Source organism: Rutidosis leptorrhynchoides, chromosome 3 (assembly GCF_046630445.1).
Source record: "Rutidosis leptorrhynchoides isolate AG116_Rl617_1_P2 chromosome 3, CSIRO_AGI_Rlap_v1, whole genome shotgun sequence".
NCBI classification, from domain to species: domain Eukaryota; kingdom Viridiplantae; phylum Streptophyta; class Magnoliopsida; order Asterales; family Asteraceae; genus Rutidosis; species Rutidosis leptorrhynchoides.
In genome coordinates this window covers 618,002,988-618,028,267 of record NC_092335.1, presented here as the reverse complement: position 1 = coordinate 618,028,267, position 25,280 = coordinate 618,002,988, and positions in this window count along the sequence as shown.

The following is a 25,280-nucleotide window of genomic DNA, read 5'->3' as shown; positions in this document are numbered from 1 at the left end:
TGAAGAAATGTTTTGCTAAAGAAGATCTCACTATTTCGTTAGACGAAATCCAAATCAACGAAAAACTTCAATTCATCGAAGAAACCGTCGAAATAATGGATCGTGAGGTTAAAAGACTTAAGCAAAACAAAATACCAATTGTTAAGGTTCGATTTCACCTGGGAACGAGAAGATTAGATGAGGAAGAAATACCCACACTTATTTCCAGAAGATATGTCAACACCTCCAACTGCTTAAAATTTCGGGACGAAATTTATTTAACGGGTAGGTACTGTAGTGACCCGAACTTTTCCATGTTTATATATATTAAATGAAATTGTTATTTACATTATTAAGTGTTTCCAACATGTTAAGAAATCAAACTTGTTAAGACTTGATTAATTGAAATAGGTTTCATATTGACAATTGACCACCCAAGTTGACCGGTGATTCACGGACGTTAAAACTTGTAAAAACTATATGATGACATATATATGGATATATATAGTTAACATTTTATTATGATAGGTATGTATCTCATTAAGTATTTTAACAATGAGTTATATACATAAAAATGAGACTATTGAATTAAGAAACTCGAAAACGATATATATAACGATTATCGTTATAACAACGTCTTACTAAGTACATATGAATCATATTAAGATATTGATACACTTTGTTAAACATGTTAAATGATAAGTAAATATATCATTAAGTGTATTAACAATGAACTACATATGTAAAAACAAAACTACTAACTTAAGGATTTCGAAACGAGACATATATGTAATGATTATCGTTGTAACAACATTTAACTCTATATATATCATACTAAGATATATTAATATATCATAATATCATGATAATGTAATAATTTAAAATCTCTTTAGATATAATAAACAATGGATTAACAACATTTAACAAGATCGTTAACCTAAAGGTTTCAAAACAACATTTACATGTAACGACTAACGATGATTTAACGACTCTGTTAAAATGTATATACATGTAGTGTTTTAATATGTATTCATACACTTTTGAAAGACATCAAGACAATTATCAAAATACTTCTACTTAAAAAAAATAATTACAATTACATCCTCGTTCAGTTTCATCAACAATTCTACTCGTATGCACCCGTATTCGTAATCGTACAATACACAACTTTTAGATGTATGTACTATTGGTATATACACTCCAATGATCAGCTCTTAGCAGCCCATGTGAGTCACCTAATACATGTGGGAACCATCATTAGGCAACTAGCATGAAATATCTAATAAAATTACAAAAATATTAGTAATCATTCATGACTTATTTACAAGTAAACAAAATTACGCATCCTTTATATCTAATCCATATACCAACGACCAAAAACACCTACAAACACTTTCATTCTTCAATTTTCTTCATCTAATTGATCTCTCTCAAGTTCTATCTTCAAGTTCTAAGTGTTCTTCATCTAATAATCTACGTAATGTTTTTTAAACCTTTATCGATAAATTAAAGGTTATGGCTGTTTTAAAAAATGTCTCATATAGAGGTCAAAACCTCGCAAAGAAATCAATTAATATGGAACATTTATAATCAATATGAACGGGACATTTCAGTTTGTCTCAAATATTTTTCGAAACGAGACCTCTAAAGCCTTCAATTTTGCCTTTTTTGACGCTCTTTTGACCGTTTTCAATTTCTTTCATATTATGACTTTGCATGGTACATATAGTTTTAAGACCTATTATTTCACTCACAATGTAAATATGTATAACACGTATACTTTTAAATCTAATGTCACTTTATCAAACACGCTTTTTAAATCACAAAGATGCGCTGCCAAATGGAGTAACATTTGACGGCGCATCACCTTTGGTTTCAGATTGTGCTGAAATTCTCTAGATCACCCTAAAACGACCCTAACATCAAGATGCTCGGAAAGTGTCTTGCCATTCGAGGTCGTCAGGATGCCGAAAAAAGACATTTTACTCATTTTTAATGTTCTTTTTAAATGTTTTCAATTTATATCGTATTACTAGTTTTGTGTATGCATGACTTAGCATGGTATATATAATTTTAAGGCCTATTATTTCACTCGTAATGTAATTATGTATAAAGTATATAATTTCGAATCTAATGTCACTTCATCAAACATGCTTTTTAAATCATTAGAATGCACCACCAGATAAAGTAGCATTTAGCGGCGCATAACCTTCGGTTTCAGATTGTGCTGAAATTCTCAAGATCACACTAAAACGGCCGAACGAGCAAGACTCGCGGAATGTTCTTGCCATTCGAGATCGTCTAGATTCCGAAAAAAACATCTTTCCTGGAAAATTCGTACCACGCACCAAACACCCCCGATGGTTCGTGGTGCTTGGTGTTTTGTGTCTTTGGCCAAAATGTTAGATCTATCATATCTTTTGACTCGTAGCTCCAATTTTGTCACCGCTTTTTTTAAATCGTGTATTTTTTCGAGATCTATCCGTTGGAAAACTGCCAAAGGAGGTTTGTCCCAAATATTTTTTGAAGCGAGACCTCTAAAGCCGTCAATTTTGTCTTTTTTGACGTTCTTTTGACTGTTTTCAATTTCTTTCATATTATTCCTTTTGTGTATGCTTGACTTTGCATGGTACACATAGTTTTAAGGCCTATTATTTCACTCACAATATTATTATGTATAACACATATAATTTTGAATCTAATTTCACTTCATCAAACACTCTTTTTAAATCACAAAGATTCGCCGCCAAGTGGAGTAACATTTGGCAGCGAATCACCTTTGGTTTCAGATTGTGCTGAAATTCTCCAGATCACCCTAAAACGACCCTAACATCAAGAATCTCGAAAAATGTCTTTCCATTCGAGGTCATCAGGAAGCCGAAAAAGTCATTTTACTCATTTTTAATGTTCTCTTTGAATGTTTTTAATTTATATCGTATTATTAGTTTTGTGTATGCATGACTTAGCATGGTATATGAAATGTCCCGTTCTTATTGATTAAAAACGTTCCATATTAATTGATTTCGTTGCGAGGTTTTGACCTCTATATGAGACGTTTTTCAAAGACTGCATTCATTTTTATACAAACCATAACCTTTATTTCATCAATAAAGGTTTAAAAAGCTTTACGTAGATTATCAAATAATGATAATCTAAAATATCCTGTTTACACACGACCATTACATAATGGTTTACAATACAAATATGTTACAACAAAATAAGTTTCTTGAATGCAGTTTTTACACAATATCATACAAGCATGGACTCCAAATCTTGTCCTTATTTAAGTATGCGACAGCGGAAGCTCTTAATAATCACCTGAGAATAAACATGCTTAAAACGTCAACAAAAATGTTGGTGAGTTATAGGTTTAACCTATATATATCAAATCGTAACAATAGACCACAAGATTTCATATTTCAATACACATCCCATACATAGAGATAAAAATCATTCATATGGTGAACACCTGGTAACCGACAATAACAAGATGCATATATAAGAATATCCCCATCATTCCGGGACACCCTTCGGATATGATATAAATTTCGAAGTACTAAAGCATCCGGTACTTTGGATGGGGTTTGTTAGGCCCAATAGATCTATCTTTAGGATTCGCGTCAATTAGGGTGTCTGTTCCCTAATTCTTAGATTACCAGACTTAATAAAAAGGGGCATATTCGATTTCGATAATTCAGCCATAGAATGTAGTTTCACGTACTTGTGTCTATTTTGTAAATCATTTATAAAACCTGCATGTATTCTCATCCCAAAAATATTAGATTTTAAAAGTGGGACTATAACTCACTTTCACAGATTTTTACTTCGTCGGGAAGTAAGACTTGGCCACTGGTTGATTCACGAACCTATAACAATATATACATATATATCAAAGTATGTTCAAAATATATTTACAACACTTTTAATATATTTTGATGTTTTAAGTTTATTAAGTCAGCTGTCCTCGTTAGTAACCTACAACTAGTTGTCCACAGTTAGATGTACAGAAATAAATCGATAAATATTATCTTGAATCAATCCACGACCCAGTGTATACGTATCTCAGTATTGATCACAACTCAAACTATATATATTTTGGAATCAACCTCAACCCTGTATAGCTAACTCCAACATTCACATATAGAGTGTCTATGGTTGTTCCGAAATATATATAGATGTGTCGACATGATAGGTCGAAACATTGTATACGTGTCTATGGTATCTCAAGATTACATAATATATAATACAAGTTGATTAAGTTATGGTTGGAATAGATTTGTTACCAATTTTCACGTAGCTAAAATGAGAAAAATTATCCAATCTTGTTTTACCCATAACTTCTTCATTTTAAATCCGTTTTGAGTGAATCAAATTGCTATGGTTTCATATTGAACTCTATTTTATGAATCTAAACAAAAAAGTATAGGTTTCTAGTCGGAAAAATAAGTTACAAGTCGTTTTTGTAAAGGTAGTCATTTCAGTCGAAAGAACGACGTCTAGATGACCATTTTAGAAAACATACTTCCACTTTGAGTTTAACCATAATTTTTGGATATAGTTTCATGTTCATAATAAAAATCATTTTCTCAGAATAACAACTTTTAAATCAAAGTTTATCATAGTTTTTAATTAACTAACCCAAAACAGCCCGCGGTGTTACTACGACGGCGTAAATCCGGTTTTACGGTGTTTTTCGTGTTTCCAGGTTTTAAATCATTAAGTTAGCATATCATATAGATATAGAACATGTGTTTAGTTGATTTTAAAAGTTAAGTTAGAAGGATTAACTTTTGTTTGCGAACAAGTTTAGAATTAACTAAACTATGTTCTAGTGATTACAAGTTTAAACCTTCGAATAAGATAGCTTTATATGTATGAATCGAATGATGTTATGAACATCATTACTACCTTAAGTTCCTTGGATGAACCTACTGGAAAAGAGAAAAATGGATCTAGCTTCAATGGATCCTTGGATGGCTCAAAGTTCTTGAAGCAAAATCATGACACGAAAACAAGTTCAAGTAAGATCATCACTTGAAATAAGATTGTTATAGTTATAGAAATTGAACCAAAGTTTGAATATGATTATTACCTTGTATTAGAATGATAACCTACTGTAAGAAACAAAGATTTCTTGAGGTTGGATGATCACCTTACAAGATTGGAAGTGAGCTAGCAAACTTGAAAGTATTCTTGATTTTATGAAACTAGAACTTTTGGAATTTATGAAGAACACTTAGAACTTGAAGATAGAACTTGAGAGAGTTCAATTAGATGAAGAAAATTGAAGAATGAAAGTGTTTGTAGGTGTTTTTGGTCGTTGGTGTATGGATTAGATATAAAGGATATGTAATTTTGTTTTCATGTAAATAAGTCATGAATGATTACTCATATTTTTGTAATCTTATGAGATATTTCATGCTAGTTGCCAAATGATGGTTCCCACATGTGTTAGGTGACTCACATGGGCTGCTAAGAGCTGATCATTGGAGTGTATATACCAATAGTACATACATCTAAAAGCTGTGTATTGTACGAGTACGAATACGGGTGCATACGAGTAGAATTGTTGATGAAACTGAACGAGAATGTAATTGTAAGCATTTTTGTTAAGTAGAAGTATTTTGATAAGTGTATTGAAGTCTTTCAAAAGTGTATAAATACATATTAAAACACTACATGTATATACATTTTAACTGAGTCGTTAAGTCATCGTTAGTCGTTACATGTAAGTGTTGTTTTGAAACCTTTAGGTTAACGATCTTGTTAAATGTTGTTAACCCAATGTTTATAATATCAAAAGAGATTTTAAATTATTATATTATCATGATATTATGATGTACGAATATCTCTTAATATGATATATATACATTAAATGTCGTTACAACGATAAACGTTACATATATGTCTCGTTTCAAAATCATTAAGTTAGTAGTCTTGTTTTTACATATGTAGTTCATTGTTAATATAATTAATGATATGTTTACTTATCATAATATCATGTTAACTATATATATAACCATATATATGTCATCATATAGTTTTTTTTTTTTACAAGTTTTAACGTTCGTGAATCACCGGTCAACTTGGGTGGTCAATTGTCTATATGAAACCTATTTCAATTAATCAAGTCTTAACAAGTTTGATTGCTTAACATGTTGAAACATTTAATCATGTAAACATCAATCTCAATTAATATATATAAACATGGAAAAGTTCGGGTCACTACAGTATATATAGTTTTAAGGCCTATTATTTCACTCGCAATGTAATTATGTATAACACATATAATTTCGAATCTGATGCCACTTCATTAAACATGCTTTTTAAATCATTAATATGTGCCGCTAGATGGAGTAGCATTTGGCGGCGCATAACCTTCGGTTTCAGATTGTGCCGAAATTCTCAAGATCACCCTAAAACGGCCGAACGAGCAAGACACTTGGTATGTGCTTGCCATTAGAGGTCGTCTAGATTCTGGAAAAGACATCTTTCCTGACAAATTCGCACCATGCACCAAAGACCACCGACGGTTCGAGGTACTTGGTGTTTTGTGTTTTTGGACAAAATGTTAGATCTATCGTATCTTTTGACTCGTAGCTCCGATTTAGTCACCGTTTTTTTAAATCGTGTATTTTTTTGAGATCTATCTATTGGCAAATGCTGAAAGAAGTTTTTCCCTAATATTTTTCGAAACGAGACCTCTAAAGCCTTCAATTTTTGCCTTTTTTACTCTCTTTTGACCGTTTTCAATTTCTTTCATATTATTCCTTTTATGTATGCTTGACTTTGCATGGTACACATAGTTATAAGGCCTATTATATCACTCACAATTTTATTATGTATAACACGTATAACTTTGAATCTAATTTCACTTCATCAAACACTCTTTTTAAATCACAAAGATGCGCCGCTAAGTGGAGTAACATTTGGCAGCGAATCACCATTGGTTTCAGATTGTGCTGAAATTCTCCAGATCACCCTAAAACGACCCTAACATCAAGAATCTCGAAAAATGTCTTGCCATTCGAGGTCATCAGTAAGCTAAAAAAAGACATTTTACTCATTTTAATGTTCTCTTTGAACGTTTTTAATTTATATCGTATTATTAGTTTTGTGTATGCATGACTTAGCATGGTAAATATAGTTTTGAGGTCTATTATTTCACTCGCAATGTAATTATGTATAACGCATATAATTTCGAATCTGATGCCACTTCATTAAACATGCTTTTTAAATCATTAATATGCGCCGCCAGATGGAGTAGGATTTGGCGGCGCATAACCTTCGGTTTCAGATTGTGCTGAAATTCTCCAGATCACCCTAAAACGGCCGAACGAGCAAGACTCTTGGTATGTGCTTGCCATTAGAGGTCTTCTAGATTCTGGAAAAGACATCTTTCATGGCAAATGTTCGCACCACGCACCAAACACCACCGACGGTTCGTGGTGCTTGATGTTTTGTGTTTTTGGACAAAATATTAGATCTATCGTATCTTTTGACTCGTAGCTCCGATTTAGTCACCGTTTTTTTAAATCGTGTATTTTTTTTAAGATCTATCCATTGGCAAACACCGAAGGAATTTTTTCCCAAATATTTTTCGAAACGAGACATCTAAAGCCTTCAATTTTGCCTTTTTTATGCTCTTTTGACCATTTTCAATTTCTTTCATGTTATTCCTTTTGTGTATGCATGACTTTGCATGGTACATATAGTTTTATGACCTATTATTTCACTCACAATGTAATTATGTATAACACGTATAATTTTAAATTTAATGTCACTTCATCAAATACGCTTTTTAAATCACAAAGATGCGCCTCCAAATGGAGTAACATTTGGCAGCGCATCACCTTTGGTTTCAGATTGTTCTGAAATTCTCCAGATCACCTTAAAACAACCCTAACATCAAGTATCTCGGAAAGTGTCTTGCCATTGAGGTCATCAGGAAGCCGAAAAAAGACATTTTACTCATTTTTAATGTTCTCTTTGAACGTTTTTAATTTATATCGTATTACTAGTTTTGTGTATGCATGAATTAGCATGGTATATATAGTTTTAAGGCCTATTATTTCACTCGCAATGTAATTATGTATAACGCATATAATTTCGAATCTAATGTCACTTCATTAAACATGCTTTTTAAATCATTAATATGTGCCGCCAGATGGATTAGCATTTGGTGGCGCATAACCTTCGGTTTCAGATTGTGCTGAAACTCTCAAGATCACCCGAAAAAGGCCGAACGAGCAAGACTCTTGGTATGTGCTTACCATTCGAGGTCGTCTGAATTCCGAAAAAGACATATTTCTTGGCAAATTCGCACCACGCACCAAACACCACCGATGGTTCGTGGTGCTTGGTGTTTTGTGTCTTTGGCCAAAATGTTTGATCTATCGTATCTTTTGACTCGTAGCTCTGATTTAGTCACCGTTTTTTAAATCGTCTCTTTTTTCGAGATCTATCCATTGGCAAACTGCTGAAGGCGGTTTGTCCAAAATATTTTTCGAAACGACACCTCTTAAGACTTGAATTTTGCCTTTTCGATGCTCTTTTGACCGTTTTCAATTTCTTTCATACTATTTCTTTTGTGTATGCATGACTTTGCATGGTACATATAGTTTTAAGGCCTATTATTTCACTCACAATGTAATTATGTATAAGACGTATAATTTTGAATCCAATTTCACTACATCAAACACGCTTTTTAAATCACAAAGATGCGCCGCCAAGTGGAGTAACATTTGGCAGCGCATCACCTTTAGTTTCAGATTGTTCTGAAATTCTCCAGATCACCCTAAACGACCCAAACATCAAGATACTCAGAAAGTTTCTTCCCATTGGAGGTCATCAGGAAGCCGAAAAAAGACATTTTACTCATTTTTAATGTTCTCTTTGAACGTTTTTAATTTATATCGTATTACTAGTTTTGTGTATGCATGAATTAGCATGGTATATATAGTTTTAAGGCCTATTATTTCACTCGCAATGTAATTATGTATAACGCATATAATTTCGAATCTAATGTCACTTCATAAACATGCTTTTTAAATCATTAATATGTGCAGCCAGATGGATTAGCATTTGGCGGCGCATAACCTTCGGTTTTAGATTGTGCTGAAACTCTCAAGATCACCCGAAAACGGCCAAACGAGCAAGACTCTCAGAATGTGCTTGCCATTCGAGGTCGTCTACATTCCCGAAAAAGACATCTTTACTAGCAAATTCACACCACACACCATACACCACCGACGGTTCGTGGTCCTTGGTGTTTTGTTTCTTTGGCCAAAATGTTAGATCTATCGTATCTTTTGACTCGTAGCTCTGATTTAGTCACCATTTTCTTTAAATCGTGTATTTTATCGAGATCTATCTGTTGGCAAACTGACGAAGGTGGTTTGTCGCAAATATTTTTCGAAACGAGACCTCTAATGCCTTCAATTTTGCCTTTTCTGACGCTCTTTTGACCGTTTTTAATTTCTTTCATATTATTCCTTTTGTGTATGAATGACTTTGCATGTTACATATAATTTTAAGGCCTATTATTTCACTAACAATGTAATTATGTATAACACGTATAGTTTTGAATCTAATGTCACTTCATCAAACACGCTTTTTAAATCACAAAGATGCACCGCCAAATGGAGTAACATTTGGCGGCGCATCACCTTTGGTTTTAGATTGTGCTGAAATTCTCCAGATCACCCGAAAACAACCCTAACATTAAGATGCTCGAAAAGTGTCTTGCCATTCGAGGTCGTCAGGATGCCGAAAAAAGACATTTTACTCATTTTTAATGTTCTTTATAAACGTTTTCAATTTATATCGTATTACTAGTTTTGTGTATGCATGACTTAGCATGGTATCTATAGTTTTAAGGCCTATTATTTCACTCGCAATGTAATTATGTATAACGCATATAATTTCGAATCTAATGTCACTTCATCAAACATGCTTTTTAAATCATTAATATGCACCGTCAGATTAAGTAGCATTTGGCGGAGCATAACCTTCAGTTTCAGATTGCGCTGAAATTCTCAAGATCACACTAAAACGGCCGAACGAGTAAGACTCATGGAATGTGCTTGCCATTTGAGGTATTCTAGATTCTGAAAAAACATCTTTCCTAGCAAATTCGCACCACGCACCAAACACCACCGACAGTTCGTGGTGCTTGGTGTTTTGTGTCTTTGGCCAAAATGTTAGATCTATCGTATCTTTTGACTCGTAGCTCCGATTTTGTCACCGATTTTATTAAATTGTGTATTTTTTGAGATCTATCCGTTTGCAATCTGCCGAAGGCGGTTTGTCCCAATAATTTTCGAAACGAGACCTCTAAAGCCTTCAATTTTGCCTTTTTGACGTTCTTTTGACCGTTTTCAATTTCTTTCATATTATTCCTTTTGTGTATGCTTGACTTTGCATGGTACATATAGTTTTAAGGCCTATTATTTCACTCACAATATTATTATGTATAACAGGTATAATTTTGAATCTAATTTCACTTCATCAAACACGCTTTTTAAATAACAAAGATGTGCCGCCAGGTGGAGTAAAATTTGGCAGTGCATCACTTTTGGTTTCAGATTGTGCTGAAATTCTCCAGATCACCCTTAAACGACCCTAACATCAAGAATTTCGAAGAGTGTCTTGCCATTCGAGGTCATCAGGAAGCCGAAAAAGACATTTTACTCATTTTAATGTTCTATTTGAACGTTTTTAATTTATATCGTATTATTAGTTTTGTGTATGCATGACTTAGCATGGCATATATAGTTTTAAGGCCTATTATTTCACTCGCAATGTAATTATGTATAACGCATATAATTTCGAATCTAATGTCACTTCATTAAACATGCTTTTTAAATCATTAATATACGCCGTCAGATGAGTAGCATTTGGCGGCGCATAACCTCCGGTTTCAGATTGTGCCGAAATTCTCAAGATCACCCTAAAACGGCCGAACGAGCAAGTGTCTTGGTATGTGCTTGCCATTAGAGGTTGTCTAGATTCCGAAAAAGTCATCTTTCCTGGAAAATTCGCACCACGCACCAAACACCACCGACGGTTCGTGGTGCTTGGTGTTTTGTGTCTTTGGCCAAAATGTTAGATCTATCATATCTTTTGATTCGTAGCTCCGATTTTGTCACCGCTTTTTTTAAATCGTGTATTTTTTTGAGATCTAGCCATTGGCAAATTGCCGAAGGTGGTTTGTCCCAAATATTTTTCTAAACGAGAACTGTAAACCCTACAAGTTTCCTTTTTTTTACCCTCTTTTGACCGTTTTCAATTTCTTTCATATTCCTTTTGTGTATGCATGACTTTGCATGGTACATATAGTTTTAAATCCTTTTATTTCACTCACAATGTAATTATGTATAACACGTATAATTTTGAATCTAATGTCACTTCATCAAACACGCTTTTTAAATCACAAAGATGCGCCGCCAAATGGAGTAACATTTGGCGGCGCATCACCTTTGGTTTCAGATTGTGCTGAAATTCTCCAGATCACCCTAAAACGACCTTAACATCAAGAATCTCGGAAAGTGTCTTGCCATTCGAGGTCATCAGGAAGCCTAAAAAAGACATTTTACTCATTTTTAATGTTATCTTTGAACGTTTTTAATTTATATCGTATTATTAGTTTTGTGTATGCATGACTTAGCATGGTATATGTGATGACCCGGAAATTTTCGACCAAATTTAAACATAATCTTATATTGATTCCCACACGATAAGTAAAGTCTATCAAACCGAGTCTCAAAATGTTGGAACTATTTTTCGTAAATGCATTTGACCTTGACTATTCCTGACGATTCACGAACAATTGTTTGTAAATAAATATGTGTATATATAGATTAGTAAATATTATATAAAATATAATATTAATATATCAAAATTAATTACAAGTTAAAATATAAGTTGTTATTATTATTGTTACTTTCATTAATATTATTAACATTAATATTAATATTAATATTAATATTAATATCGGTGTTATTGATATTATTGTTTTTAATATGAAATTTGATACATGTAACTTGTTGTATCTTAATTATTACTTGTATTATTACTAGGTATTATTATTACCTTTACCATTAAAAATTATTATTTTTATTATCATTAACATTAATAATAATATAATTATCGTTTTTATATAAAATTATTATTATCATTACTTTACCATGATTCTTATTCATATTAGTATTATTTTGATATTATTAATAAAAAAATTATTATTATTATTATTATTATTATTATTATTATTATTATTATTATTATTATTATTATTATTATTATTATAATTAACATTATTATAATATTACTATCTCTATTTTCTCTATTTTTATTATTAATATTATTAGTCTCATTATTATTAATAAAATTAATGTTAAATACTAATGTGTGTATATTTAATATTATTTGTTTCTTTACATAATTAAAATACAAATATATATATATATATATATATATATATATATATATATATATATATATATATATATATATATATATATATATATATATATATATATATATATATATATATATATATATATATAATGATATATGATAATGCAGATACAAATATATACCTATACATATAAAAAGAGTAAGTTTACATATATAAATATATATCCAGAAAATATATATACATAAATACTGATTATGAATAAATATAAATACAGATACTAATTATATACATATACGTATTCTGTTTCATCTCAACATCACCCTTTTTCTAATTTGTTTCTTATCACCGATTCTGTAGTAGGATTCGAATTTAAACATATCGTACAATCAGTTAGACTTTACTATCACTTTATTTTTTTTATTTCTTCTGATTGATTTTCCTGTCCGCTCGAGTACAAATCGAATTTCTAATTGTCTATACAAAACAAAACTGATGGTATCATGTGTACTAACTTAAATAATTCGATTATCATCTCTATATACAATTATATCAAAACTGCATTCAAATTGAAAACCACAATACCAGACAAACACTATCTCTGATTCACTCTTAAGTATTACTACCACTTTCAAACATCACCACGAAATCAATCCATCATCGATGAATGTTACTGCTATGTCTACTAATTATTTCAACTATGATCGATTCTTGTTGCTGATGTTTACACCATAAGATCATCAAACCGCTGCACATGATTCTTGTTAACACTCATGTCAAACCTATGATCACACAATCCGCCACTAACCATGTAGTGGCCCGGACTTTTCCATGTTTATATATATTAATTGAGATTGATATTTACATGACTAAATGTTTCCAACGTGTTAAGCAATCAAACTTGTTAAGACTTGATTAAATGAAATAAGTTTCATATAGACAATTGATCACCCAAGTTGACCGGCGATTCACGAACGTTACAAAATTGTAAAAACTACATGTTGTGGTATATATAGACATATATATATGGTTGACATAAGATTATGATGAGTAAGTATCTCACTAAATATATTAACAATGTGTGATATACATAAGAAATGAGATTACTAAGTTAAGAAACTCGAAATGATATATATAACGATTATCGTTATGATAACGTCTACTAAATACATTTGTATCATATTAAGATATTGATACACTATATTTAACATGATAAAATGATATTTAAATATATCATTAAGTGTGTTAACAATGAACTACATATGTAAAAACAAGACTACTAACTCAAGAATTACGAAACGAGACTTATATGTAACGATTATCGTTGTAACGATATTTTAATGTATATAACATATTAAAAGATATTCATATATCATAATATTATGATAATATAATAATTTAACATCTCATTTGATATAATAAACATTGGGTTAACAACATTAATTGAGATCGTTAACTTAAAGGTTTCAAAACAACACTTACATGTAACGACTAACGAAGACTTAACGACTCCATTAGAATGTATATACATGTTGTGTTTTGATATGTATTCTTACACTTTTGAAAGACTTCAAGACACATATCAAAGTACTTCTACTTAAAAAAAATGCTTAAAATTACATCCTCGTTCAGTTTCATCAACAATTCTACTCGTATGCACCCGTATTCGTACTCAGACAATACACAGCTTTTAGCTATATGTACTATTGGTATATACACTCCAATGATCAGCTCTTAGCAGCCCATGTGAGTCACCTAACACATGTGGGAACTATCATTTGGAAACTAGCATGAAATATCTCATAAAATTACAAAAATATTAGTAATCACTCATGACTTATTTACATAAAAACAAAATTACATATCCTTTATATCTAATCCATATACCAACGACCAAAAACACCTACAAACACTTTCATTCTTCAATTTTCTTCATCTAATTGATCTCTCTCAAGTTCCATCTTCAAGTTCTAAGTGTTCTTCATAAATTCCATAAGTATAGTTTAATAAAAATGAAGAATACTACCAAGTTTGCTAGTTTACTTCCAAGCTTTCTAATCCATTCCAAGTAATCATCTAAGATCAAGGAACCTTTGTTTTTTATAGTAGGTTATCTTTCTAATTCAAAGTAATATTCATATTCAAACTTTGATTCAATTTCTACAACTATAACAATCTTATTTCGAGTGAAAATCTTACTTGAACTGTTTTCGTGTCATGATTCTGCTTCAAGAACTTTCAAGCCATCCAAGGATCCTTTGAAGCTAGATCCATTTTTCTCATTTCCAGTAGTTTTATTCAGAAAACTTGAGGTAGTAATGATGTTCATAACATCATTCGGTTCATACATATAAAGCTATCTTATTCGAAGGTTTAAACTTGTAATCACTAGAATATAGTTTAGTTAATTCTAAACTTGTTCGCAAACAAAAGTTAATCCTTCTAACTTGACTTTTAAAATCAACTAAACACATGTTCTACATATATATGATATGCTAACTTAATGATTTAAAACCTGGAAACACGATGAACACCACAAAATCAGATATACGCCGTCGTAGTGAAACCGGGGGCTGTTTTGGTTTGGATAATTAAAAACTATGATAAACTTTGATTTAAAATTTGTTCTTCTGGGAAAATGATTTTTCATATGAACATGAAACTATATCCAAAAATCTTAGTTAAACTCAAAGTGAAAGTATGTTTTCAAAATGGTCATCAAGATGTCGCTTTTTCGACGGAAATGACTACCTCTTTAGTAATTGACATGTAACTTAAATTTCAGACTATAAACCTATACTTTTTCTATTTGGATTCTTAAATTAGAGTTCAATATGAAACCATAGCAATTTGATTCACTCAAAACGGATTTAAAATGAAGAAGTTATGGGTAAAACATGATTGGATATTTTTGATCCTTTTAGCTACGGGAAATGTTTAACAAATCTATACAAATCATATCCTAGCTAACTTATATTGTATTATACATGTATTCTAATATATTATGTAATCTTGGGATACCATAGACACGTACGCAAATGTTTTGACATATCATATCGACCCATGTATATATATTATTTGGAACAACCATAGACACTCTATATGCAGTAATGTTGGAGTTAGCTATACAGGGTTGAGGTTGATTCCAAAAATATATATACTTTGAGTTGTGATCTAGCCTGAGACGTGTATACATAGGGTTGTGGATTGATTCAAGATAATATATATCGATTTATTTCTATACATCTAACCGTGGACAACTAGTTGTAGGTTACTAACGAGGACAGCTGACTTAATACACTCAAATCTTTAAAACATAATAAAAATGGTTGTAATTATATTTTAATCATACTTTGATATATATGTACATATTTGTATAGGTTCGTGAATTGATCCGTGGCCAAGTCTTATTTTTGAGGAAGGAAATATCTGTGAAAGTGAGTTATAGTCACACTTTTAAAATCTAATATTTTTGGGATGAGAATACATGCAGGTTTTATAAATGATTTACAAAATAGACACAAGTACGTGAAACTACATTCTATGGTTGAATTATCGAAATCGAATATGCCCCTTTTTATTAAGTCTGGTAATCTAAGAATTAGGGAACAGACACCCTAATTGACGCGAATCCTAAAGATAGATCTATTGGGCCTAACAAACCCCATCCAAAGTACCGGATGCTTTAGTACTTCGAAATTTATATCATATCCGAAGGGTGTCCCGGAATGATGGGGATATTCTTATATATGCATCTTGTTAATGTCGGTTACCAGGTGTTCACCATATGAATGATTTTTATCTCTATGTATGGGATGTGTATTGAAATATGAAATCTTGTGGTCTATTGTTATGATTTGATAAATATAGGTTAAACCTATAACTCACCAACATTTTTGTTGACGTTTAAAGCATGTTTATTCTCAGGTGAATATTAAGAGCTTCCGCTGTTGCATACTAAATAAGGACAAGATTTGGAGTCCATGTTTGTATGATATTGTGTAAAAACTGCATTCAAGAAACATATGTCGATGTAATATATTTCTATTGTAAACCAATATGTAATGGTCTTGTGTAAACAATGTTGGGATTTAACAAGTTACGAAATGCTTAAAACATAATAAGAATCATTATAAAACGGAAGAGTGAAATTACCAATTTAACTTGTTATCTTTAAACCAATTAAAGCTAAATCCCATCTTGGATCAAGTTGTGAAATGATGCTTACTAATTAACAAGAAAGGAAGAGTTTTATACCTCCTTAAAACAAGTTTAAGGGCTGCTGTAAGTCGTTAATGATGATGAAGAAGATGACCAAACAAAACACCAAAACACCCTTGAGTCTTGCTTGACCTTGATCACCTTAAAACCCAAGCTTGAAACCCACCTTTCTGCCTTGAAATACTTCGAACAGCAGCTCCCAAAATGAGCAGAATGTTTGATGAAATTGATGAGTTTATAGCTTCTAACTTGAAGCCTCAAGTGTGTAATACCCCAAGCTTTTGATGCACCAACACCTTCCCTTGTTTTGTTAGGATTTTAGACACTTGTATGTATTAAAATAGCAAGGAAAACTCTTTTCTTTTCTCCCTAAACAGTTCGGCCAGCACCCTTGAAGAATGCAGAATTTTCTTGCTCTTTTTAATGTGTATTCATGGTATTACTTGAGTCAAAGCATGGGTTAACTTGTTAAGCATGTGCTTTTGGAGTTGTGCAATCTTGAAAGCCACAAAACAAAGCATGGGTTGTCTCTCTTGGAGACCCAAAACCGTCCCCCATTTTTTTTTATATAACAAGATTTGTAATTTAATAAAACATGTTATAAAATAACTTGTAGATATACATATATAATACTTGTTATATAAAACATGCATTTGTTAAGTTACTTACATTTTATAAACCAATTTATAAAATATAACACAACATAATTATTTAAACCTATAAATAATTAAATATAAATTATCCAAATAATTTATCTCAAGTGATAATATTTTAGAAACCCGATTTTCTAAAATCCAAGTGTCGCGTATTTATTTAATGATCCAATAGTTAAGATTAAATACGTATAAGGTGTCGGTAAGCTTGTTATTGGGTATGACCCGACTTGGATCATAACATATTAGCCACATTAATTAAATATGTCTCTCGGGCATATGAAAACCTACAATCTCCCACTTGCACGAGAAACATAAGAAATTAATGCAAGTGACGGATACCACCTAACGACCGTCCATCACCCCCAATATGTTATGACTGTGTGCCATTCAATAACATCATCCCTTTTGAGTTTCCATCTCAAATATGAATAGGTGAATCTTTCATCACATCCTTTCGTCCTAGATGTCATGTTAAATCCAAGAGATACAGAGTGATCACTCTCTTTTAGATTTAACTTTATCAGGCCTTAGACATCTGACTCTCAACGAATAAGAGGGACAAATTCCATCTTGACTACATACGTCCTAAATATATATACCTTGCATTATACCTGAGCTCTTCCTTATGAGCTACCATATTTCAGAATAGCGAAGGAAAGAATCAAGGCACAATACTTGGTAAATATCTGAACCCAATATGTATCTCAGGTCAGAGGATACAATAATATTCGCCTTTACTCAAGATTACATGTGATCAACCACAAAGGCTCCATTTAGTGAATCTTGAGGGCGGGTCTTCCAATATTTGTATCCCACAAATATCTATGAACCTTGGTAGCAACCTTGCCCCACATTCAGTCCGTGAATGTATACCAATCCAAGTTCATAATAGTCTAAACCTCACATTTGCTCCCACAAATGTGATCGACTACGGAATTTAGAATAATTACTTATTCATGGATAAAATATGCAAAATAGGAACATAACTCAAAATAAATTAATACCATAATTATATTAATGAGTTTGAACAATTTCGTTCCGTTACAATACTTAAAACAGATCATGACCAATCACTAGAATATCGAAGCCCTAATGCACAAACATGTCCTGCATGTTTTGATCCATGTAAGAGCTTCGTGAGAGGATCCGCTATATTAAGATTTGTGTGAACTTTACGAATACATATCTTTCCCTTTTCAACTTCATCCCTTATGTAGTTGAATATCCGCTCAATGTGACGGGTCTTTTGGTGAGCACGAGGTTCTTTGATTTGAGCAATCGTACCCTCGTTGTCACAAAAGATCTCAAGAGGGTCCTGAATGGAAGGGACTACTCCTAAGTCGTCGATGAATTTCTTCATCCATGCAGCTTCCTGAGCTACCAATGATGCAGCGATGTACTCCGACTCTGTAGTGGATAATGCAACAACATCCTGTTTTGAACTCTTCCAAGAGACCGCACCTCCATTTAATGTGAAGACATAACCAGATTGTGATCGAGAATCATCTCGATCAGTTTGGAAACTCGCATCCACGTAACCTTTTACAGCGAGTTACTCCTCACCAGACCCATATATTAGAAACATATCCTTAGTCCTCCTAAGGTATTTCAATATACTTTTGACAGCAATCCAATGACTGTTTCCTGGGTTATTCTGGTATCTACTTGTCAGGCTAAGAGCGCATGACACATCCAGTCTAGTGCATATCATTGCATGCATGATTGACCCAATGGCGGACGCATATGGGACTTTCTTCATTCTCTCCTGTTCATCTTTCGTGGTGTGGCACTGAGATGAACTGAGAAGTGTTCCTTTTTGAATAGGTACCAAACCTTTCTTAGAGTTCTCCATCTTGAACCTTTTCAAGATCTTTTCAATGTATGTACTTTGATTCAAACCTATCAGTTTCTTGGATCTATCCCTGTAGATCCCAACCCCCAAAACGTATTGTGCTTCTCCAAGATCCTTAATGCAGAAGGATTTACTTAGCCAAGTTTTAACACCTTGCATTGCTGAAATATCATTTCCAAATAACAATATATCATCCACATATAGTACAAGGAACATGATAGTGCTCCCACTAGCTTTCTTATATACACAAGCTTCATCACCATTTTTAATGAAGCCAAATTTCTCGGCTTCCTCATTAAAACGATGATTCCACATTCTAGATGCTTGTTTCAATCCGTAGATTGACTTCTTTAACTTGCATACCTTTTAGGATATCTTGAATCAACAAAACCTTCAGGCTGAACCATATAGACATCTTCCTCAAGATGCCCATTCAGGAAAGCGGTCTTGACATCCATTTGCCATATTTCATAATCATAATGAGCAGCAATGGCAAGTAATATCCTAATAGACTTTAGCATTGCCACAGGCAAAAAAGTTTCATTATAGTCAACCCCTTGAGTTTGAGTGAAACCTTTTGCTACAAGTCTAGCTTTATATGTATCCAAGTTTCCATGTATATCGGTTTTCATTTTGAAAATCCATTTACAATCAACTAGCCTTGAGCCAGTAGGTTGTTCAACAAGTTCCCAAACTTGGTTGTCATACATGGATTGCATCTCAGCGTTCATGGCTTCCTGCCATTTATCCTTATCAATCCTTGATAAAGCATCTTGGTAGTTTGTTGGTTCAACCAAATCAACCACATAGCAACCATCCATGAGAAACCCATATCTCTCAGGAGGATTACTAATCCTACCAGATTTGCGAACGTCTTGTGTATTTCGATCATCCATTTGATCATTCTCAATATTTTCATGTTGAGTGCTAGTGTCAACCAATTGTGTATCATCTATTTGATCTTGAACCTCTTCAAGATCTATCTTCCTTTCACTATTTCCTTCCATTAGGAACTTAGTTTCAAGGAATTCAGCCTTTCGAGCAACAAATACATTTTGCTCGGTTGGATCATAGAAATAGTATCCCATATCATCCTTGGGATATCCTATGAAGATACACTTCGTGGATTGAGCATTCACCTTATTAGGGACGTAACGCTTAGGATAAGCTTCACATCCCCATACCTTTAAGTATGATAGAGATGGAGGTTTTCCAAACCACATCTCATGAGGAGTTCGTTCCACTTTCTTGGTTGGGGCCATATTTAGAATACGAGCCGCGAAGCATAGACAATAACCCAGAATGATAGAGGTAACGAGCTTCTAGCCATGATAGATCGAACCATATCCATTAGGGTTCGGTTCCTCCTTTCGGACACACCATTAAGTTGTGGTGTCCCGGGTGGAGTAAGTTGCGAGATAATCCCACAACTTCTAAGATGATCTTGGAAAGCATCGCTTAGGTATTCACCTCCTCTATCCGTACGAAGTACCTTGATTGTCTTATTGAGTTGATTTTGTACTTCGTTTTGATATTCTTTGAATGCTTCAAAAGTTTCGTCCTTGTGCCTTAATAAATAGACATATCCGAAACGACTGAAGTCATCAATGAAAGTGACGAAGTATCTTTCACCTTTCCAAGTCATGGGCTTAAAAGGTCCACATACATCCGAATGTATTAATCCTAATAAGTCTTTAGCCCTTTCATAGGTCCCTTTGAAAGGTGCTTTAGTCATTTTGCCTTGTAAACAAGATTCGCATACATCAAACGAGTCTAGTTCATTTGATTTCAAAAGTCCATTCTTTTGAAGTGTATGCATTCGATTCTTGTTTATGTGACCAAGGCGACAATGCCATAAGTAGGAATCACTCAAATCCGTTTTGAGTTTCTTGGTGTTTGCATGGAACATTGAGCTATTGTATGATGTGTCATCATGAACCAATTCATAAATACCATTCGAAGGCGAAGCCTTAAAATAGAACACATTATCTAAAGAAACATGGATATCATCATTAATGAAATTAAGATTAAAACCATATTGTTTCAAACGGGACACAGAAATAATGTTTCGAGATAAATCGGGTGCATACAAAACATTTTTCAAAATAAGCTCCAAACCACTTGGTAGCTTTAAAACAAAGTCTCCTTGAGCTTTCACTTGCACCCTTGCTCCATTTCCCATGAAGAGACTTGTTGTTCCCGCTGGTTGTTTACTTCTTTTGAACCCCGGCAAAGAATTGCAAATATGAGTTCCACATCCTGTGTCTAATACCCATGTATTAGAAGAAGTAATACTAAGCTCAATGTATACCATATATACATTACCTGAGGTTTTCCCTGCATCCCTCTTTTCCTTCAACTCCTTCAGGTAGACCGGGCAGTTGCGTTTCCAGTGACCCATTTCACCGAAAACGAAGCACGGATCTTCCTTGGGGTTAGCTTTACCGGCAACCTTTTGCTTCTTGTTATTGTTGGTTGGGGTAACCATTTTCCCCTTTCCCTTGCCCTTGCCTTGGTAGGCGGGTCCTTTCCTCTTAGCCGCCTTCGGCTTAGAAGTGTTATTGTTTTTAGACCCGACTTCATTGATCAAAAACATGGGTGAAGTACTTTTACCCATGCTCGCTTCGGCCATCTTTAGCATGGCATGTAATTCTCCAATGCTCTTATCCCATCCATTCATGTTGTAATTCATTACAAATGTGTCAAACCTCTTTGACGAGGAATTAAGGATAAGGTCCGTGGCTAATTCATTAGACACGTTGCAGTTTAGACGGTTCACACGATCAATTAGGCTTTTCATCTTAAGGACATAAGATGAAACGGATTGGGAGTCGTCCATCCGACATGCATGAAGCGCTCGAACCGTTTCAAAGCGCTCGACACGAGCTTGTTGAAGGAACATCTCCTTCAACTGTGTGATCATGTCATATTCACTATGATGCTCAAAATCCTTTTGGAGTTCGGGTATCATAGTCCCAAGCATGAGGCAAGAAACTTGCACCGAATCGGTGCAATACTTCTCCCAATAAGCCATGCCTTCCATATCATCCTCGTCCAGTTGATCGATAATGGGATCTTCCAACACATACGCCCTATCCTCTAGTTTGAGGACAATTCTTAAATTGCGGAACCAATCCATGAAGTTCGTATGGTTGAGTTTTTCCTTTTCGAGGATTGACCTCAACGATAGGTTGTTAAAGTTGATGGGTGCGTTTGGAATGTTGTTGTTGTTATTGGCGGCCATCTACAAAATTTAACAAAGTTCATTTAAGTATCGATTTTAAATTTAATAAACAATACCCTTTTAAGTTTTAATTGACTTATTAAATATTAGAATCCAACGGTAAATCAAATTTCGGTTAGGTGACCTTTATCCCGTTATTTGATTTAGCTAGGTAGTCATTTATATGACAATTGCAATCCTTTTGCAACTTCTAAATTATGGGATCATGCAATCCTTTTGCATGCCATATTTATCCCATCAACGCCTATTTGTTCCTCATGCTTCGGTGACCCTAAGTTAATGATTCCCAAATCAAGTCATCCTACTTGTGTAAACATGTAAAATTAACATACAGGTGGTTAGGTGACCTTTATCCCACAAGCATGCAAATTTTACCTTAACCTTATTAGTTAGCTCATAACGGTTAGGTGACCTTTATCCCATTATGAGTTCCCTACTATGTTCAAGTGTCCCACAAAAGGATGGCGTTAAACTTATTTACCTTGTATTAGTTTTAAAGGGATTTTAGGCTTTCTTAATTCTAGTTTAAGAAAACATTTATGCCATACACCAACATGCTTTTAGTGTATGGTTCATTTGAAATCCATTTTCAAGTCTTGTAATTTTAGCCAATTACTTGATATAAACCATTTTATATATACGATCCTTATCATGTTCTTAATAACCGTTTATTAAGGTATTTAGTTGCTTTTAATTTAACTAATTAAATTGTCGTTTTGCATGTTTTTATCTTGTAATTAATTGTATCAACCAAACATACAAACACAATAAACATACAAACAACCACACATGCAAAACAAGTTTGTTCACAATCTAGCCATTTTGGTGGACATTTGTTTAGCCGAAAACAAATGTCACCGGGTTAAGGGGTAATAATACAAAGTAGGAGATTTCAAATCTCCCACTTAACCTTGCATCCATATGCTCCTTGTGTTCTTCAAGTCTTCATCATCTTGTATCTTCAGTTTTACAAAATATGTATCCTAATACATTTTTATCTAGAAAATGAAAATACAACCTATTCTATTTTACATACCAAATGTAAAACAAATTACATAGCCAAAATAAATATTACATGCCATATGAATGAATAATATTACAAGCCATATGAATCATACAATTCATTCAAACATTCAACCAAACACAAGGTCAAGACATAGATTGTGAACATCAACATGCAACCAAATATGACCAAATGGAAGCAACCCAAAACCCACTTTTGGGTCTATACCATTCGGCACTATGAATACACCCACCCAAAACCTTTTATTTTTGCATTCTACATTCATGCATGTTTATAGATTGCAAATATAGTGGGTTTAAAACAACAATTTGAAGCATATTTCAACAACTTTGGCTCTAGATACCATTGTTGGGATTTAACAAGTTACGAAATGCTTAAAACATAATAAGAATCATTATAAAACGGAAGCGTGAAATTACCAATTTAACTTGTTATCTTTAAACCAATTAAAGCTAAATCCCATATTGGATCAAGTTGTGAAATGATGCTTACTAATTAACAAGAAAGGAAGAGTTTTATACCTCCTTAAAACAAGTTTAAGGGCTGCTGTAAGTCGTTAATGATGATGAAGAAGATGACCAAACAAAACACCAAAACACCCTTGAGTCTTGCTTGACCTTGATCACCTTAAAACCTAAGCTTGAAACCCACCTTTCTGCCTTGAAATACTTTGAACAGCAGCTCCCAAAATGAGCAGAATGTTTGATGAAATTGATGAGTTTATAGCTTCTAACTTGAAGCCTCAAGTGTGTAATACCCCAAGCTTTTGATGCACCAACACCTTCCCTTGTTTTGTTAGGATTTTAGACACTTGTATGTATTAAAATAGCAAGGAAAACTCTCTTCTTTTCTCCCTAAATAGTTCTGCCAGCACCCTTGAAGAATGCAGAATTTTCTTGCTCTTTTTAATGTGTATTCATGGTATTACTTGAGTCAAAGCATGGGTTAACTTGTTAAGCATGTTCTTTTGGAGTTGTGCAATCTTGAAAGCTACAAAACAAAGCATGGGGTGTCTCTCTTGGAGACCCAAAACCGTCCCCCATTTTTTTTATATAACAAGATTTGTAATTTAATAAAACATGTTATAAAATAACTTGTAGATATACATATATAATACTTGTTATATAAAACATGCATTTGTTAAGTTACTTACATTTTATAAACCAATTTATAAAATATAACACAACATAATTATTTAAACCTATAAATAATTAAATATAAATTATCCAAATAATTTATCTCAAGTGATAATATTTTAGAAACCCGATTTTCTAAAATCCAAGTGTCGCGTATTTATTTAATGATCCAATCGTTAAGATTAAATACGTATAAGGTGTCGGTAAGCTTGTTATTGGGTAAGACCCGACTTGGATCATAACATATTAGCCACATTAATTAAATATGTCTCTCGGGCATATGAAAACCTACAAACAATATATTTTAGATTATCATTATTTGATAATCTACGTAATGTTTTTAAAACCTTTATTGATAAAATAAAGGTTATGGTTGTTTTAAAAATGAATGCAGTCTTTGAAAAATGTCTCATATAGAGGTCAAAACCTCACAACGAAATTAATTAATATGGAACGTTTATAATCAATATGAACGAGACATTTCAGTTGGTATCCGAGAGTTGGTCTTAGAGAACAGAAAAATTTGCATTAGTATGTCTTATCGAGTTTGTTAGGATGCATTATTGAGTCTGGACTTCGACTGTGTTTTCTTTAAAAATGATTGCTTAACATTTTTTTTTGGAAACTATATATTATTAACATGTAAATATTATGTGATATATTAATCTCTTAACATGTTTGATATTGTGTGATAGATGTCTACCTCTAGCACAAATCCCATTGACTCACCTAATAATAACGAAGAGTCGAATA